Genomic DNA, 20097 nt, shown 5'->3' with positions numbered 1-20097 from the left:
GGTTGGAGCATTTAATCTCTTCATGTTTAAGGTAATTATCAATATGTATGTTCCTATGACCATTTTCTCAATTTTTATGGGTTTGTTTTTGTAAGTCCTTTTCTTCTCTTGTGTTTCCCACTTAGAGAAGTTCCCTTAGCATTTGCTGTACAGCTGGTTTGCTGGTGCTGAATTCTCTTAGCTTTTGCTTGTCTGTAAAGCTTTTGATTTCTCTATCAAATTTGAATGAGATCCTTGCCAGGTAGGGTAATCTTGGTTGTAGGTTCTTCCCTTTCATCACTAAATATGTCATGCCACTCCCTTCTGGCTTGTAGAGTTTCTACTGAGAAATCAGCTGTTAACCCTATGGGAGTTCCCTTGTACGTTATTTGTTGTTTTTACCTTGTTGCTTTCAATATTTTTCCCTTAATTTTTGTCAGTTTGATTACTACGTGTCTTGGCGTGTTTCTCCTTGGGTTTATCCTGCCTTGGACTCTCTGCGCTTCCTGGACTTGATTGACTATTTCCTTTCCCATATTAGGGAAGTTTTCAACTATGATCTCTTCAAATATTTTCTTAGTCCCTTTTTTTATCTGTTCTTTTTCTGGGACCCCTGTAATTCCGATGTTGGTGTGTTTAATGTTGTCCGAGATGTCTCTGAGACTGTCCTCAGTTCTCTTCATTACTTTTTCTTTATTCTGTTCCACAGCAGTGAATTCCACCATTCTGTCTTCCAGGTCACTTATCCGTTCTTCTGCCTCAGTTAGTCTGCTATTGATTCCTCCTACTGTAGTTTTTTTTTTTTTTTTTTTTTTTTTTTTTTTGCTGTACATGGGCCTCTCACTGCTGTGGCCTCTCCCATTGTGGAGCACAGGCTCTGGACACACAGGCCCAGCGGCCATGGCTCACAGGCCTAGCTGCTCCACGGCACGCGGGATCCTCCCAGACCGGGGCATGAACCCGCGTCCCCTGCATCGGCAGGAGGACCCCCAACCACTGCGTCACCAGGGAAGCCCCTTCTACTGTAGTTTTCATTTCAGTTATTATATTGTTCATCTATGTTTGTTTGTTCTTTAATTCTTCTCAGTCTTTGTTAAATATTTCTTGCATCTTCTCGATCTTTGCCTCCATTCTTTTTCTAAGGTCCTGGATCATCTTCACTATCATTATTCTGAATTATTTTTTTTGAAAGGGTTCCTATCTGCACTTCATTTAGTTGTTTTTCTAGGGTTTTATCTTTTTCCTTCATCTGGTACATAGCCCTCTGCCTTTTCATCTTGTCTTTCTGTGAATGTGGTTTTTGTTCCACAGGCTGCAGGATTGTAGTTCTTGCTTCTGTTGTCTGTCCTCTGGTGGATGAGGCTATCTAAGAGGCTTGTGCAAGTTTCCTGATGGGAGGGACTGGTGGCGGGTAGAGCTGAGTGTTGCTCTGTTGAGCAGAGCTCAGTAAACTTTAATCTGCTTGTCTGCTGATGGATGGGGCTGCGTTCCCTCCCTGTTGGTTGTTTGGCCTGAGGCGACCCAACACTGGAGCCTACCCAGGCTCTTTGGTGGGGCTAATGGCAGACTCTGGGAAGGCTAACACCAAGGAGTACCTCCCAGAACTTCTGCTGTCAGTGTCCTTGTCCCCGTGGTGAGCCACAGCCTCCCCCCGCCTCTGCAGGAGACCCTCCAACACTAGCAGGTAGGTCTGGTCCAGTCTCCTATGGGGTCACTGTTCCTCCCCCCTGGGTCCCAATGCACACACTATTTTGTGTGTGCCCTCCAAGAGTGGAGTCTCTGTTTCCCCCAGTCCTGTCAAAGTCCTGCAATCAAATCCTACCAGCCTTCAAAGTCTGATTCTCTAGGAATTCCTCCTCCTGCTGCTAGACCCCCAGTTTGGGAAGCCTTGACGTGGGGCTCAGAACCTTCACTCCAGTGTGTGGACTTCTGTGGTATAAGTGTTCTCCAGTTTGTGAGTCACCCACCCAGCAGTCATGGGATTGGATTTTGTTGTGATTGCGCCCCTCCTACCATCTCTTTGTGGCTTCTCCTTTGTCTTTGGATGTGGGTTTGCTTTTGTTGGTGAGTTCCGGTGTCTTCCTGTTGATGACTGTTCAGCAGTTAGTTGTGATACAGGTGTTCTTGCAAGAGGGAGTGCACGTCCTTCCATTCCGCCATCTTGAACCAATCCTGCACTTTCATTCTGTTGATTGTTTCCTTCACTGTGCAGAAGCTTTTTAGTCTGATGTAGTACTTGTTTATTTTTGTTTTTATTTCCCTTGCCAGAGGAGACATATCCCCAAAAACATTGCTAATATGAATGTCAAAGAGCATACTGCATATGTTTTCTTCTAGGAGTTTTATGGTTTCAGGTCTGACATTTAAGTCTTTCATCCATTTTGAGTTTATTTTTCTATATCGTGTGAGAAAGTAGTTCAGTTTGATTCTTTTGCATGTAGCTGTCCAGTTTTCCCAACACCATTTACTGAAGATGCTGTCTTCTTCCCATTGTATATTCTTGGGTTTTTTGTTGTAGATTAATTGACCCCATAAGTGGGGGTTCATTTCTGAGCTCTCTATTCTATTCCATTGATCTATGTGTCTGTTTCTGTGCTGGTACCATACTGTTTGCTTATTGTAGCTTTGCAGTATAGTTTGAAATGAGGGAGCATGATACCTCCAGCTTTGTTTTTCTTTCTCAAAATTGTTTTGGCTACTCAAAGTCTTTTGTGTTTTCATACAAATTTTAGAATTATATGCTGTAATATTATGAAACATGCCACTGGCATTTTGATAGTGATTTCACTGAATCTGTAGATTGCCTTGTGTAGTCTGGGCACTTTAACAAATTAATTTTTCCAATCCATGAGCAAGGTGTATGATTCCATTTGTTTCTGTCACCTGAAGTTTCTTCCATCAATTCTTATAGTTTTCCTAGTACAGGTCTTTTATCTCCTTGGTTAGATTTATTCCTAGGTATTTTATTATTTTAGATGCTATCGTAAATGGGATTATTTTTGTAATTGTTCTTTCTGATAGTTCATTGCTAGTGTATAGAAATACAAAAGATTTCTGTACCTTAATTTGTATCCTGCAACTTTACTGAACTCATTGAGTAGTTTTTTTTTTTTGCGGTATGCAGGCCTCTCCCGTTGTGGAGCACAGGCTCCGGACACACAGGCTCAGCGGCCATGGCTCATGGGCCCAGCCGCTCCGCAGCATGTGGGATCCTCCCGGACCAGGGCACGAACCCGTGTCCCCTGCATCGGCAGGCGGACTCTCAACCACTGCGCCACCAGGGAAGCCCATTGAGTAGTTTTAATATTTTTTTGATGGCCTCTTTAGAATATTCTAATTATAGTATCATGTAATCTCTAAACAGTGACAGTTTTGCTTTCCCTTCTAATTTGGATTCCTTTTATTTCTTTTCCTTGCCAGACTGTTGTGGCTTGGACTGCCAATAATATGTTGAATAAAAGTGGTGAGAGTGGGCATCCTTGTCTTGTTCCTGATCTTAGAGGAAATGCTTTTAGCATGCTGCAAGCTGTGGGTTTGATGCTGGCTTACATGGCCTTTATTATGTTGAGGTACATTGCTTCTTATTTCATGAGGTAGGCTTGTATAAAATTCCCTCTTAAAACTGCTTTTGCTGTATCCTATAGATTTTGAATCACTGTGTTACCATTTTCCTTTGTCTCCAGGTATTTTCTGATTTCCTCTTTGATTTCTTCAGTGACACATTAGTTGTTCAGTAGTACTGTTTAGCCTCCATGTGTTTGTGTTTTTTGCTTTTCTTTTTTTCTTGTAGTTGATTTCTATTCTCATACCATTGTGGTTGGGAAAGATGCTTGATATGATTTCAGTTTTCCTAAATTTATTGAAACATGCCTAGCTTGTGATCTATCTTGGAGAATGTTCCATATGCACTTGAAAAGAATGTGTATTTTACTGCTTTTGGTCGAATGTTCTACATATATATCTATTAAGCCTGTGTGGCCTAATGTGTCATTAAAGATCAACGTTTCCTTATTAATTTTCTGTCTGAATGATCTGTCCATTGATGTAAGTGGGGTGTTAATGTCCCCTACTATTATTGTGTTACTGTCAATTTCCCCGTTTATGTTTGTTGATATTTGCTTTATGTAATCAGTTGCTCCTTTCTTGGGTGCACATATATTTATAATTATTACAGCTTCTTGCTGGATTGATCCCTTTATCATTATGTAATGTCCTTCTTTGTCTCTTGTTACAGTCTTTATTTTAAAGTCTATTTTGTCTGATATGAGTATTGCTGCTCCAGCTTTCTTTTTGTTTCCATTTGCATGGAGTACGTTTTTCCATCCCCTTCACTTTCAGTCTGTGTGCATCTTTAGAGCTGACGTGAGTCTCCTGAAGGCAGCATATATATGGGTCTTGTTTTGTATCCATTCAGTCACTCTTTGTCTTCTGATTGTAGCATTTAGTCCATTTACATTTAAAGTAATTACTGATAGCTATGTGCTTATTTCCATTTTGTTCATGTTTTATTGGTTGTTTCGTAGTTCTTGGTTTTTTCCTTTCTTCTTCTTTTGCTCTCTTTGTGATTTAATGACTATCTTTAGTTATGTTTGGATTCCTTTCTCTCTCTCTCTCGCTCTCTTTTGCATGTGTATCAGTTATAGACTATTGGTTTGTGGTTACTCTGGGGTTCATATGTAACTATATCTATATAGACATATATGATTATGTGGGTGATCTCTTAAGTTCGAATGCTTTCTAAAACCCTGCAATTTTACCCCCCTCTGTGGGCTGCATGGACCTTTCTTTTGTTGCTGATCAACTGCTGTGGGTATGCTGGTGTGCAGGGGCTCGTTCTCATCCCTTCTGGCTGCAAGCCCCTGCCTCCTGCCTTAAGCCTCTGACATCAAATCTGGTCAAATACCTGAGCAGCAAATATCAATATAAGAGTTCAGTCACTGGCATCAACATTTACATCATTAGGACAGAGTAATTTCAAAGGAAATAATTATTTTAAAAACTGTTTAGGGCTTCCCTGGTGGCGCAGTGGTTGAGAATCTGCCTGCCAATGCAGGGGACACGGGTTTGAGCCCTGGTCTGGGAAGATCCCACATGCCGCGGAGCAACTGGGCCCGTGAGCCACAACTACTGAGCTTGCGCGTCTGGAGCCTGTGCTCCGCAACAAGAGAGGCCGTGATAGTGAGAGGCCCGCGCACCGTGATGAAGAGTGGCCCCCGCTTGCCACAACTAGAGAAAGCCCTCACACAGAAACGAAGACCCAACACAGCCATAAATAAATAAATAAATAAAGCAAACTGTCAACAAGTAAAAATAAACACTATAAAAAAAAACTGTTTAAAGTTTTAGGTTACCTAAATATGTGTGCTTCCATTTTGTCATCAAATGATAGTTGGGATTATAAAAACCAAATTTTGGGATTGTCTGGTGGTGAGATCAGGAAGGCCAAAGAGAAGAATTAATTGCTTGGGAAAATCTCCAAGAAAAATCCATCTGAAATGAGGGATTACTTTTTCTCTTGACTCAGTAATATTCAGAAATATAGAGGCATGAAATAAAATTTCAACATGATTTGGCCCTAGCCAGAGCCAGAATTCATTTTTATGTTTCTGTTGATGGCCAACAATTTTTAAAAAATTATAAGATGGAAATTTCTAACAACTGTGGTGACTAGCCACTTTTTATAAGACTGGTATTTCAGATGAACAAAACCATTATTTAAATAGGTTCTCTTTCTATCAGACAGGAAAAATCATCAAAGCAAATAACCACACTCAACTTGTGTGAAGCATGCCTCAGCCTGAGGATGCTAAGATGGCAGAAGCACCCTGCATGCCCAGGTGTCACCCACCACCTCCTCTGCACAGCTCAGCACTGCTTAAAACAGTCTCCTCGATGCTCAAAGATTTCAACATTTAAGTCACAGTGTCAACATATGCTTTTATTAACATCTGGAGCACTCAGCGTTTGGTTGAGAGATGGGGTTGATAGCATTATTTTACCCCTAAACTCTTTAATAATATTCTCACTTTATGGTCACTCCTTTACATACAGATCTGTCCCCCACTCCTCCTTCCCTATTCCAGTTATCCTCCAAGGTGCAGCCCGAATTATCTTTCTCAAAACCAAATTTGATCAGGTCATTGTGCTGCTTAAAGGCCTCTTATGATTTTCATCACTTACAGCATAAAATCCAAACGACTTTATTTTAGAAAACCAGGCTCTTCTCTGTCTGGTTCCAACCCTCCTCTGAGTCTCTGTCAACCTGAATCCCCTACAATTGAGCCAGACTGACCTAGACCTTTGTGACTCTAGACCCTGCTCAAAGGTCCCCACGTCTGGAGGCTTCCTCACTTTGCAGTGGGGAATCAGTCACTTCCTCTGTTGTAACCAATTGTTCTTTTTACCCATGTCTATTTTACCATCATATTGATGGATCACATAATTTCTAATTCTACTTACTTTTGGTTCTCTCACTCACTTTTGGTTCTTTCTCTCTCCAGGCAAGAAACTTGGTCTTTTAATTCAGAAAATTATTTGAAATTTTACTTTAGGTTAAAAATGGGAAAAGATAGTTAGAATAATCCAAATGAGATGAGGGAGGAGGCTAGGGCATACAGCCTAGAACATAATAGGTACTAAAGAAATGCTGGTTTAGTGCAGGGTTTAAAGCAAAATTTTGTGTCAAAAGTGAAATATAAATAACGGATTGCGTGAGATCCAGGAAACAGTGATGACTACATCTTAGGTTAGGTGCAGTTGACCTAAAACACTACCATAGGAAGCTGTTTGGAGGCATTAGTCCCTACTGCTTTTGCCTCTAGAGATCATAAGTGAAGGAGTCAGTCATTGCTAAATGACTTTGTAATTAAAATATGTTAGTGTTGAATAACTGACTGGTCACTGCAGTAACTCTCTGGTTTTATGATCCTATTCATTTTTAATGTTGGCTACAAACTCATGTTTTATGTTAATGATCAGCCTGCTTTGATATTAGGTAAGAGTATTTGCTTTAATAACATAAACCTTTGATGATCCCAGATTCAGAAGGGTAGTTGAAGCTCAGGAGAAAATGAGGACGAGTGGGGAAAAAAAGAGGCAAAAGTTAGCAAATGGTCATTTTATTTTAGATCTTGAAACTTGTGCTCAACACCACTGGATTATACTTGCCTTTACAGATCTTCCAAAGGATGAAAAATTGTTTTTGGAATTTTATACTGCTAAAATTAAAAGACTGATTGGAGCCAGAGTACTTTAATGTCTCCATGCAAGCACTGAATTTATACGCTAATATCTGCATCTAGTCATTCATTCACACAGGTGATAGCTTTATTTTGCACCTCTTTTCTCCCAGGCATTGAGTACCTCTTTTGTTCCAGACACTGGGGTGGGAGTGGTGAATAGAACAAGGCCCACTCTTAAGGAGTTTGCATTCTGGTGGCAGAAACGAATAATGAAAAACAGTCACAAGTATGCAAAAAAATAAATAAAATCGTGATAATGCCATAGAGCTGAAGAAACAAGACTGCATGTGGAGTATGTAACCAGATTGGGTTACTTTGGATTGGGGGGCTGGGTCATTTAGTTTATGTGCACGTATTTTGAGCATCCACTACTTGCTAGGCAGTGTACAAACTAGGAAATACAGAGACCTCTAACATGCAGTTCCAATTCTTAGATAGTTTTCAGTCTAGCAGAAATAAAATGTTTGGAAATCAACGATCATTCTGGAACACGGCGAACACTGTTATCCACCATCGACGGCTACAGACCACCCCCTGGGAGCTGTGTTGGAACCCAGAACACAGAGGAAGGGAGTGTAACAGCTCCTGGGTGGGGGCGGGGAAAACTTCCAGGGAGAGGGGGCATGAGACTTAACAAACGAGTAAGAATTACCACGGTGGTGAAGGGAAGAGGTAGTGCCAGGCTTTCAAGTAGAAGAATTACCATTTGTGAAAACACAGAGGCAGTGTTCCTGGAAAGTGTGAATGGTTTGCTATTGCTGTAGTGTCAAGCGTGACTGTGAGTATGTGTGTGAGTGTGTGTGTACACATGTGCACACAGGTATACATATACCCACTGCTACCTGTGTGGGCACCTTTAAGGGAAACTGGTGCAGAAATAAGCCTAGAGAAAGAGGAAGCACCAGAGAGATGTGAGAAGGCTGTGTGCGGCAAGGTTAAGAACTGCATCTTCTAAGTCTGAGAATTATTTGGAATTTTACTTTAAGTTAAAAGCAGGAAAAGACAGAATAATCCAAATGTTACAGATTTTATGTACTGAGATGTCAAAATTCATAGAGTTAAGGCGAAAAATGAAGCTTACAATTATTAAATCAACTTATATTTTAAATAAAATATTCTCAATTTGTTCTATTATAACAGTCTTAAAATTTGTTTCAACCTGCAGCAACATTATTTTTCTATCTAAACTGCATAAAAGTTTCCTTTATTAAAATTTTGGCTGATTTAAAAAATTTTGAACCTTTGATGAATAGGTTTGTAAGGCTTAAAGATTTCTTTAACATAGCTTGATAAAAAGGAGAGTAGAAAAATTTGGATGAAGAATACGTTAAACCGTCATCTGACGCAGGTTTTTACCCCTGTGATTTATTTGACCTAAGAATGACACCTCCCATGTCATCCTTATGACCTAAGGATGCTCTGATGCCTTTCACTTGAAAAGTCCATATCATCGAGCAGAATGCAGCATGTGCTTCTGAATTGGAAGAATGGATAAACTCGAATCCACTTATACCAGCTTTCCTACCACAGTGCAAGAAATGCATTGATGAAATGCTGGAGAAGGTGTGGAGAAAAGGCAACCCCCCTACACGGTTGGTGAGAATGTAAATTGGTGCAGCTACTGTGGAAACAGTATGAAGGTTCCTTAAAAAACTAAAAAGTAGAGTTACCATGTGATCTTGCAATCCCACTCTGGGCCTATATTTGGAGAAAACTATAATTCAAAAAGATACATGCATCCCAATGTTTATAGCAGCACTGTTTACATACAATAGCCAAGACATGGAAACAACCTAAATGTCCATCAACAGATGAATGGATAAAGATGTGGTACATACACAAAATGGAGTATTACTCAGCCATAAAAAGAATGAAATAATGCCATTTGCAGCAACATGGATGGACCTAGAGATTATCATACTAGGTGAAGTAAGTCAGAAAGAGAAAGACATACCATATGATATCACTTATATGTGGAATCTAAAAAATGATACAAATGAACTTATTTACAAAACAGAAACAGACTCAGACAGAAAACAAACTTATGGTTACAAAATGGAAAAGGGGCGAGGGATAAATTGGGAATTTGGGATTAACAGACACAAACTACTATATATAAAATAGATAAATATCAAGGTCCTACTGTATAGCACAAGGAGCTATATTCAATATCCTATAATAAACCATAATGGAAAAGAATATGAAGAAGAATATCTATCTATCTATATCTGAATCACTTTGCTGTACACTTGAAACTAACACAACATTGTAAATCAACTCTCCTTCAATTAAAAAATAAATAAATGCATCGATAAAAAGCCAGGTTTTAGGTAAGATTGCTCAGTAAAAAGATCAGGGCTTAGGACAAAAATAGAGAAATAGGGTTAGGGCAAACCACTCTGAGCCTATGAAACCTTCTAAACAGAAACCTAACATAAACAACAATCCTAATAAGATATTAGTACAGTTAAAAAGAGATGTTGAGTTCTAACAGCTGCTTCAGCAATCCTGGCCGTCACCTACATCAATGTGGAGAGAGCCCGATGGGGTGTGTCAGGAGGGTGCAGGCCGCTGGGTTTGGAGACAAGGGCCCCGCATCACACGTCACAGGTAGAGAGGCACAGGGTTTGCACAAGATACAGTGGTGCTAAAGACGCATCGCTTTACATTTGTGTCGTTTGTGCAGGTTGGGAAGAATCGTCCCATGGGCACTTCCAAGGCAGAGCGAGGTTCCAAAATAAAGAAGGCGCCACGGCGGTGTGCACCCCTTCAGGCTCGCTGCGTTCAGCTAGGCTGACGCGCTTTACGCTCAGCTGCTGCCGTTTGGGAAAAATTATCTTTAACTTCCGTTACGTTGACATCATTACCCAATTGAGCATCACATATGACGCAATTTGCATTACGGAATTGTGAAGAAAGAGAACAAATTGCATTTGCATAATACTCAAAATTCTCCACCTGATTTAAGTAGAAAAATGGTTTTGAGGAACTATGACAGACAGGGATAGGGAAGGTATGAGTGTCAGTGTACAGCTGGTGTGTATTGTGGGCAGGGCCTCTGGCTCACAGCGTCCCTGATAGGTGCTTAGCGAATATTTGATGAGTGAATAAACGAATGAATGAATCGATGAGCAGCTCAAGGTAAAAGATATCCTTCAGGCTGCAGAGGGGACTCAAGGAAGCACTTGTCCTCTGAACGCCCCTCTGATGTTTCCCCTTTCTGACCCCAGCCCGGACCTCTTTCCTGGGCTCTACAAGCAGACAAGCTTCCCAACCTGGTCACACACTTGCCTGCCTGAGCGGTGGGATGCCCATCCCTGCCTGGCTACAGTGGCCCTGAGCATGCAAGCTCCACTGTGGGGGACCCCAGGGCAAAGCCAGCGAGTGACCCAGGAAGCAGCTTGCAGGAGAGACACAGATGGGTTGGCCAAGTGGGGCAGAACCCTGCAGCCCCCGTCAGATTCACAGGTGTGTCATCAGGTCACATGTGTCCCCATTATTAGCACCATCCATGAAATCAAAGAGGCCAAAGAGGCAGGATGCCCTCACCCCCCCACCCCCCACCCCCCACCGTGCAGGACGCCCTCTGGCCAGGCTGGGATTGTTCTTTTCTTCGAAGGCTGCACTTGATGTCGATTTGTACTTGACGCCACCTGATTTAAGGAAGTGACGTTCAGGAGAGTTAGGGGTGAGTAGTGGGGGGCCCCCTGCCTGCACACCCAGGGCTGGTACTCCTCCACCCCCGGCCTCACCCTAGGGTGTCGGTTGATGCTGCTCTGTTTCCGGAGGGGGCTGTCCAGGGTTTCTCCGGATGCGCAGGCCCTGCAGCACCGACACGTCTGCAGTCTCCAGTAGCCGCAGCTGGAGGGCCGGCCACACTCGCAAGTCTCCATTCTGTTCTCCATTTTCCAGTATGTTCTGTGGATTCATTATGATTTCCAGCCCCAGAGGAAGCCAGGCCTGCAGCATTCTCCTGGAATCCAGCCTGTAATGTCGTTTGTCAAGCTGCCATTTACAGCTTGGAAATTTTTTCTCTACTTTGCAGAAGCACGATGTGTCTTTTCACCTTAATCGTGACCCCTGATACAGGCCTGCACGGGGAACAGGGACCCCCATATTCCAACCCAATATTCAATATCTGAGCATGAGGTAGGCCTGCAGGGGAACAGGGACCCCCATATTCCAACCCAATATTCAATATCTGAGCGTGAGGTAGGCCTGCAGGGGAACAGGGCCCCCGCCGTATTCCAACCCAGTATTCGATATCTGAGGGTGACACAGGCCTGCACAGGAACAGGGGGCCACCCCATCGCTTCCAGCTTTGCCTTTATATACTTCCAACCCCAAATTCCCTATATAAGCGTGATCAGTAGTACCTATATTGGAAACAGACTTTGGTAATCTTGTCCATAGTTTTCATGAGAAATCAATGATGTGAGATAGGTTTATTCTCTGTCCATATACGTTAAAGTGGGAATTAAAATGTCAAACTAACCCCGTTTTCTTTCATCTCCTAATTTCGTAATTTATTCTCTATAAATGCATGATTTCAAGGCTTTTCATTTTTTTCTGTGTCAGAGCCTGTAGACAGGAATGTGCTCTAGACCTGCTTCCAGGGCAGGACAGTGCCTTACTCATATCTGGGGCTCCAGTCCCCGGCACAGGGGCTGGAAGGTAGGAGGCACTGCATATAAATTGAGTTAAAACTGCAGCAAATTAAGGCCCGGAGCCTGGGGAATGAGGAGAGGGGGAAAGACGTCAACTGCTCGCTGAGGGCTGCCACCAGAGACTCCCCGCTCCGGTCCATTCTAGATCAGGCACTGCATAGGGGCTTAATTTTGGTGCCATTATCTATGATCCTGTGAACATTTCAATACTAATGCTGTGCAATTAAACCACTGGCTGTCTTGCCGTCTTCTTTCATCAAATTTCTTGATGATTTGCCACCAGCTCCCACTGTATGAAGTGCTGTCACTGAGTCAGCTTTGGATCCTGTGCTCCAGAGATGTACAGTCCGAGCCATGCCTCACTTTCCTCCACCCGCCTCTGGCTTCCTCTCCCTCCGTCATCCTGGTCCTCTTGCCCTTCCGAGGCTTTCACCCTGGATGCTCCATCTGCCTGGTACGTTCTTTCCTCTAATCGCTGCACGGCAGGTTGCCCCACCTCACTGAAGGCTCTGCTAGGAGCTGCCCTATCCGGTGGACCTCTCTGAACACACGATGGAAACACCCAGTTATCTATTCCTTTCTCCTGCTTTACTTTTATTTTTAACACTTGACTGGTTCATCTGTTTACTCTGTCTTCCCAACACAGATGTGCGTTCCACCAGGACAGAGTTTTGCCTGCTCTGCTCATTGCCGTATCCTCAGCTTCCTCCCCAAAAGCCTCATGGACACTGGGAGCCACCGAAATGCTGTGGAGTAAATGAAGAAGGGAGGAGATTCACCGTCAAGAGGCTGCTGCTGAGGGAAGCCGAGGTTAGAGCCAGTTCATTCCAGGCAGAAGCAGGTGTCTGAGCAGGTTGCAAACGGTGGAAATTACTTAAACCTGGAAAGGTGGTGAGGGGAGGGCGTTCTTCCTTCTGCTGCAACCCCTCTAGGACTCTGTCATTTTCTAGCAACCCTCTACCACCACCCTGTCGCTCTCTGTCCCTCTCGGCTGAATATGCCTCTGTGGTGTCAAAGGGCACAGCGGGTCAGCGTCAGTGTGGGCCTGGCTGAGGGCTGCTCATCATGTCCCGACACAGAACCGTGCAGAGCAGTTCTGGGACACACACGGGACCACCCGGTGAGACACCGGTGCTCACGTCGGAAGTGTGGAAGTTCTTCGCTTCCTTACTTGTGGATAGAGACATGGTCTTGTTCAGGCATAATTCCATTACCTTCAACGTGAACAACTCTTCCCTCTGAATCTGAAGTACTTTTCACAGAGCAACTCCCCTACTATATTATTATCCCTCGGTTAAGATTCAGTGTAGGTGCAAACTGCTCCTGCATTTTCTTTTCGGTCATCAGCAGATTGATGAGGGTCGTTAGCCTCCATGAATCATTTTAAAGTTTATTTGCATTTGCCTTGATGAAAGACAAGCAAAGGAAAATAACGGCAGTTTTCAGTGTTGGCTGGGATATTCTGAGCGCTTTCTGCAGGAAATTACAGGGATGAGATAAACAGACAGGAGCACTGCTCACTCCTCAGTTCTGATCACTTCACATCTCCTACCCATGGAAGACTGAAGACCCTCGAATGGATCCTTGTCCTGACATTCTGTTATCCTGTCTCATAATGTTCATGCCAGAGCTTTAAACGTAAAGATCTCATGTAATCTTCTACATCAAATCCATATAATTTTATGCGCAAGCCTTTCTACTTTGCAAGGATGGGTACATGTGTCTGTGGCTGATTCCCCACTCTGCCAATACTGACAGATGGGAAATGGTTAACAACCTGTCTAATTCTTCAATTACTGTGTTACATAATAGGTAGTTTATAGCAATTAAAAAAAACCACAACACAAAACCCCCGCGTGTATCCACATTAGAAAAAGAAAACAAACATGGAACACAGATTAATTATGTAGTTATTAGCTTTTCAAGGGGGGACTCTGCACTACAGATTTTCTTTAAATAGTAAGCTACACTAGTGCATGGAAGATATAATTAGATCTGCCTAAGTTGGATTTGTACACATTTCAGGAACTGATTCATTGTGCACAGAAACAGCAAACCCATGTTTGCTTTGCTACACGAAGCAAAACCAGCAAATATGCATAAACTCTATTCAGAAGGTGCCAAACAGCTAAGATGTTTGGGAAAACCTGGATCTCTGACCATGTGTTTGAGTCTTGTCCAGATGTGTATTAGCACAAGCCACTTGTGGTTGGGAGCCCTTCTCACACAGCAGGAGGGCAGAGGGGAGCAAACACGCTGAGATATTCTCTTCTTGCCAAAACTGATAACGACATTCCTTTTACTGCTTGTGGGTGGGCAGTTTTAGAAATGACCACCTTCAATGAAAATTTTTCAAATGCTATACATCATTTTCATTAAGAGGAGAGGTCATCTGGTGAAGATTTGTCACCGGAAATATGTACAAATCATCATGTTGGACAATCTACATTTAAAGGCCAAAAATGAATACTTTAAAATTAATCTGGAAGACAAGAAGATATCCAGTACAAAGGAAATGCACTCCAAAACAGCACTGCTGTTAAGAAGGTGGGATATGAAATGCAGAAACATACAACCTCAGGCTCGTGAAATCAAAACAAACCGAAACAAAACCTTCCACAATAGTTTAACTGGAGCTAGGAGCGCTCCCTTCACCAGCACGGTGCTCAGCTCACCTGCACAAAGCGAGCTGGGACTGTTTACCCCACAGATTGGCTGTTGATTGTTTACAAAATCAGATTTGGAATTCTTGATACAAAGAACTGCTAGTGGTGTGAAGGGATACACCCATTTGTGATAACTTTGTAGATGGACTCTGTAAGAAAAAAGAAACTAACTTAATCTAAATGAGAGGGTCGCGGGCATCACTTGGCATATATAGAACCACAAGGAAGCCTCAGCTGGCAGGGCTTCCCTGAGCCCTGGAAATACACTGGGGAGACTCATCGGTCTGGACTGAGGCGCAGGAGGGTGCGAGGTGGCAGCCAGGCCTGGGAAGCAGCCTGGGCTCCTGTACAACTTGGTACGGTAAAATGGGAGGAATAATACTTACATAGCAAGTTTTTTTTGTTTTAATAAGAAATCAAGGAGTCTGATACGTGAAAGGTACTTGAAAAAAAGCTAGTTCCCTTACAGTTCTGAAGAATTTACAAAACCTAGGAAATCAACACCAGCTTTTCACTGTCCCCGGCACTTGGGCACATGGCTTTGCATTGTCCTCTCGAGTTCATAAATTCTGTGCCCAGAGTGAGCTGAGCAAACCGCTCTGTTAGATCCCGGGCTATCCCTCAGCAGTGCTCCACCGAGCCAGCTGACACTGAGGGAAGAGCTTTGAAAGCCATGAGCGTGGTCATCAGATGCATTTACCAGAAAACTACAAGAGTAGAAATCTGTTTCCTTAATCACCAAACCTAAGAGGTTATTGTGCACGTGAGCAATGCACTGAGTCACTTCTGGTTAGACGGACACGCCTGTGTGAAGAGCTGCTGTAAGTTACAGCGTTTGTGGTGAGATACTTGTTTTCTATTACAAAAGTACAGTATGATCTCAAATGCAGCCTTTTCAAATACCCCCGGTTCACTGCCCTTGTGCCCCCATTAAGTTCCACTGTATACGGAAGAGCCAGTGACCGTAATATTTGATGTATTCTCTGTGCTGAGCCTGGGGCTAAGCACTGGGATTTAACCCTCACAACAACTTTATGAAGTAGCAGATATTACTACCCACTTTTAACAGATGAGAAAACCAAGACACAGAGAAGTGGTTTCTTGAACTCACTAGCAGGGGGATGAGAACGATGAAAGCCTCCCCTTGGGGTGGGGGACAGAGAGCAGAGGACTCCGGGGGGACCCCAGGAGGCGAGGAGGCACCTGCCCTTGACACGCTGGTGAGCTCAAGGAAACAAGTGGAAAGCGTGAGTGTCAAGGAGGTGAGCCGCCTGGAAGCTTGTCCAGGGGCCGCCCTGCCTAAAGGCGCTCCCTGCCGGAAGTGTGGGTGTCTTCTACCTGCCAGAAATAGAATTAGCTAGAATGTGGGAATATCTTTAAAAAAAACCCCAAATGGACAGAGTTATGAAAACATACACAACTGTGGTATGTGATTTACACATAAATCTTCAAAGTTTACACCTGTGTTGTATTTGTGACCAAAAGTGTACAAAAGTGACTTTACTGTAAATTGTTGCAGACATTTAAAAGCCATTCCTATGACTATTGGATGGCAATTCTTTAGATATGCTTCATCTTGGGAGCTAAAAACAATGCTAGTCAGAATTGTGTTCTATGTATTCTGTTTGGTTAAATTCAGAGGATAGACAGACTTTGAAATCAGATTAACTGTTTCAAAAACACATGCTAAAAGAATAAATACAACAGTCCCTAAATAATTAAGATTTCTCTTGGCTTTTTCCAGTATTCTACAACTGATTGAACTTTTATAATATACTATAAGAACTGATAGTGAAAAGAATTAAAATACACATGCTTTTCCGGTTTATTACTAAATAAGAAAAAGAAAAAAACAAAGGATATACTTGATCTTTTTTTGTCCAAATAAAACACAACAGTCTTTGGAGAAAACACTGATGAAAAGAGAAACATCAGTAAAACCTTACACCCGCAACACAGTCCAAATATTTTTAGGTAGGTTTTAAGATTACACTTTGCTTTAAAACATACACCTTGACAATTTATTACTATAGCACAAAAATAGGAGGATACGCAAACTCTCTCCCTACAGAAAGCCGTGTAGCAACGGCTTTCAGAGACAATCCATCTGCAGCACGTACTACACTGCTTAATACAAAGGCCTCATTTGCATAAAAGGATTGGTTTCTACTTTGCTAAATCTAAAGGCATTCAAGACTGAGGGATACTCCTACATTGTTGGTAGGAATGTAAATTCGTACTGCCAATTTAAGGAAGTTCCTTAAAAAACTAAAAATAGAGCTACCATATGATCCAGCAATCCCACTCCTGGGCATATATCTGGAGAAAACTCTATTTTGAAAAGATACATGCACCCCAATGTTCATAGCAGCACTATATACAATAGCCAGGTCATGGAAGTAACCTAAATGTCCATCAACAGATGAATGGATAAAGAAGATGTGGTACATATATACAATGGGATATTACTCAGCCATAAAAAAAGAATGAAATAATGCCATTAGCAGCAACATGGATGGACCTAGAGATTATCATATTAAGTGAAGTAAACCAGAGAAAGACAAGTAACATATGATAGCGCTTATATGTGGAATCTAAGAAATGATACAAACGAACTTATTTACAAAACAGAAACAAACTCACAGACATAGAAAACAAACTTATGGTTACCAAAGGGGAAGGAGGGGTGAGGGGTAAATTAGGAGTTTGAGATTAACCTACACACACTACTATATATAAAATAGATAAACAACAAGGTCCTACTGTATAGCACAGGGAACTATACTCAATATCCTATAATAAACCATAATGAAAAAGTATATATATATATATATATATATATATATATATATGAATCATTTTGCTGTACACTTGAAACTAACACAACATTGCAAATCAAGTATACTTCAATTAAAAAATATACAAATAAATATCAAAGTTATTATGTTGAGTAAAAGAAGCCAAACACAAGACTATCTCCATGATATCAAATTCTTTCACTCAACATAATGATGTATGTAATTATCATATATGACATATATGAAATATATATGATATATACAGTGGTACTTTTGTTACAGCAGCCCTAAGAAACTAATACACATGACAATATGTGTTTCTCAAAACTCATGAAACTGTACATTTAAAATGGGTGATGCTTATTCTATGTAAATTGTATCTCAATAGACCTGATTAAAAACAAGGGCATTAGAGGAAAAAAAAAGACTGAGGGGTAAAAGAAGACTTACAGACGGTCAACAGGTATATGAAAAGAACTCAACATCACTAATCATCAGGGAAATGCACATCAGTACCACAATAAGATACCACCTCACATCAGTTAGAATGACTATTATTAAAAAGCGAGAGAGAAGTGCTGGACAGAATGTGGAGGAAAGGGAACCCTCCTGCACTGCTGGTGGGAATGTAAATTGGTGCAGCCACTGTGGAGAACAGTATGGAAGTTCCTCCAAATATAAAAAATAAAACTACCATATGATCCTGCAATCCCACTCCTGGGCATACATCCCTAGAAAACTGTAATTCGAAAAGATGCATGCATGCCGATGTTCACAGCAGCACTATTTACAGTAGATAAGACATGGAGACAATCGAAGTGTCCACTGACAGATGAATGGGGAAAGATGTGATGTGATATATATATCACACACACATTGGAATAATATTCAGCCATAAAAAGAACAAAATCTTGCCATTTGTGACAACATGGATGGCTCTTGAGGGCATTATGTTTAGTGAAACAGAGAAAGACAAATACTGTATGATTTCACATATGTGGGACCCCTGAACTCGCAGAAACACAGTAGATTGGTGGTTGTGCAGGTGCGAGTGGAGGAAATGGGTGAAGGTGGTCAAAGTGCACAAGCTCCCAGTTATAAGACAAATGGGTTCTGAGGATCTAATGTGCAGCATGGTGCCTATAGCTAACAGTACTGAACTGTCCACTTGGCCGTTTTGCTAAGAGAGTAGATCTTAGGAGTTCTCACCACACACACACACACACACACACACACGCACACACACACACACCACACACAATGGCAACCATGTGAGGTGATGAACTGTTAACTGACTTCACTGTGGTAGTCATTTTGCAATATGTATGTATATAAAATTGTCACGTTACACACTTTAACTTTTCACAATATTATATGTCAATTATATCTCAATAAAGCTGGCAAAATAAAAAAGATGAGTGATGTGTAAAACGTCTAAATTTTTATCTACTCACATGCACTCTAGTTACTGAACTCTGGTCAGTTGTCCACTGCTCAGGAAGTTTTAAAAATCATGATATTAACCAGCTTTTAGCTGTTGAATACCATGAGTTTCTCTGGATTATTTAGAAACTCATTAGCAATGACTGAATTTATATTTCAGAGATTTGGAGGATGCAAACCTCATATTTTGCATTCTTGACCTGGTTATAAAAGAAACCTTTTTACAAGATTCTTAATGCTTGATTTACTCATAATATATATCATTGGTCATGCAGTAAATCCAGTTTTTCATGCTCCCAGGTCTAAAAATCAGATTTATATTTTCTATCTGAAATTCCTAGCTGTCGTTCTGTATATGTACCCAAAAGCCAGCTCTGCCTTAGACCTTGGCTCAGACCATCTGTTGTTATCAAAGGGGTGCAGGAGGCTGAAAGCCCACTTACTACCCGAATGGAACCTTGTAAATGGAACAAATCCCCAGTGGGCTCTTCGGTCTATCTGTTTTCTACCTTGGGTTTCAACATAGTAACCTTGACATTAGCAATATACCACTGAGCACGATTTGTATGGAGACGAATTGGGATAGATTTGTTCCAGGTTCAAAAGTGATTTCTCCCTGTCCCAGGGCAGAGACTTGATGAAGTCTTGGCACTCTAAGCACAAACCAACCTCTGCGAGCACAGGCGAAAGACCAGCTGCCCAGGTTGTACAAGCTGACATCCTTCACTTCCCACCTTCAAGGTAAGAATACTTTTCTTGTATTAAATGCTCGCTGCTGCGCATAACCAATTTCTGTTTATTAAGGAACATGGCCATCTTACCCCACCCACTCTTTCTCTCTTTTCCTCTCTAGTCAAGCAGGTTTTATGGAAAAAGTGAGTTGTTCCAATTTATAGTTCATTCAGACAGTCCTGAGACTGTCAAGTTTGATTTTGGGGACTGAGTGAGTGGGTCAAAATGGATGTAAATGAACCAAACTTTCAATCAGATGTGATTTGAGTATACAGCGCTGTAGTTCAGTTCTAATAGAAAGTATAAGAGTTTAAAAGGCCCAGAATAATTCAGACTGAAATATCTTGGGGTATTTTTCCATTTTAAAATGAATTGAGCAGTTCTCTGTGGTTGAGGATTGACAGCATAATGGAAACAGAGAAAACTGCAGAATTTCTCACCAGGTAACTTCATTAGCAGCAAAATTCATAATGCAGTCTGCTGGCTGAAAAGAGCACGAAGCCTTCTGTTTTCTTAGGAGATGCCATATGCTCATAGCTCTTGGCTGACTATACATAGTTACTGCTAAATT

The 20097-nt window shown here is 41.7% G+C and overlaps 1 protein-coding gene across 1 annotated transcript in view; it reads right to left on the bottom strand.

The window, feature by feature from the left end:
- KCNQ5 (potassium voltage-gated channel subfamily Q member 5) overlaps window positions 1-20097 on the bottom strand; it is a 589895-nt gene that overhangs the window by 198316 nt on the left and 371482 nt on the right. The gene's annotated exons all lie outside the window — the stretch shown is intronic.

This window comes from Mesoplodon densirostris, chromosome 12 (assembly GCF_025265405.1).
Source record: "Mesoplodon densirostris isolate mMesDen1 chromosome 12, mMesDen1 primary haplotype, whole genome shotgun sequence".
In the NCBI taxonomy this organism is placed as follows: domain Eukaryota; kingdom Metazoa; phylum Chordata; class Mammalia; order Artiodactyla; family Ziphiidae; genus Mesoplodon; species Mesoplodon densirostris.
Note: the sequence above shows the minus strand (reverse complement) of the source record. Positions and strands in the feature narration are given on the sequence as shown.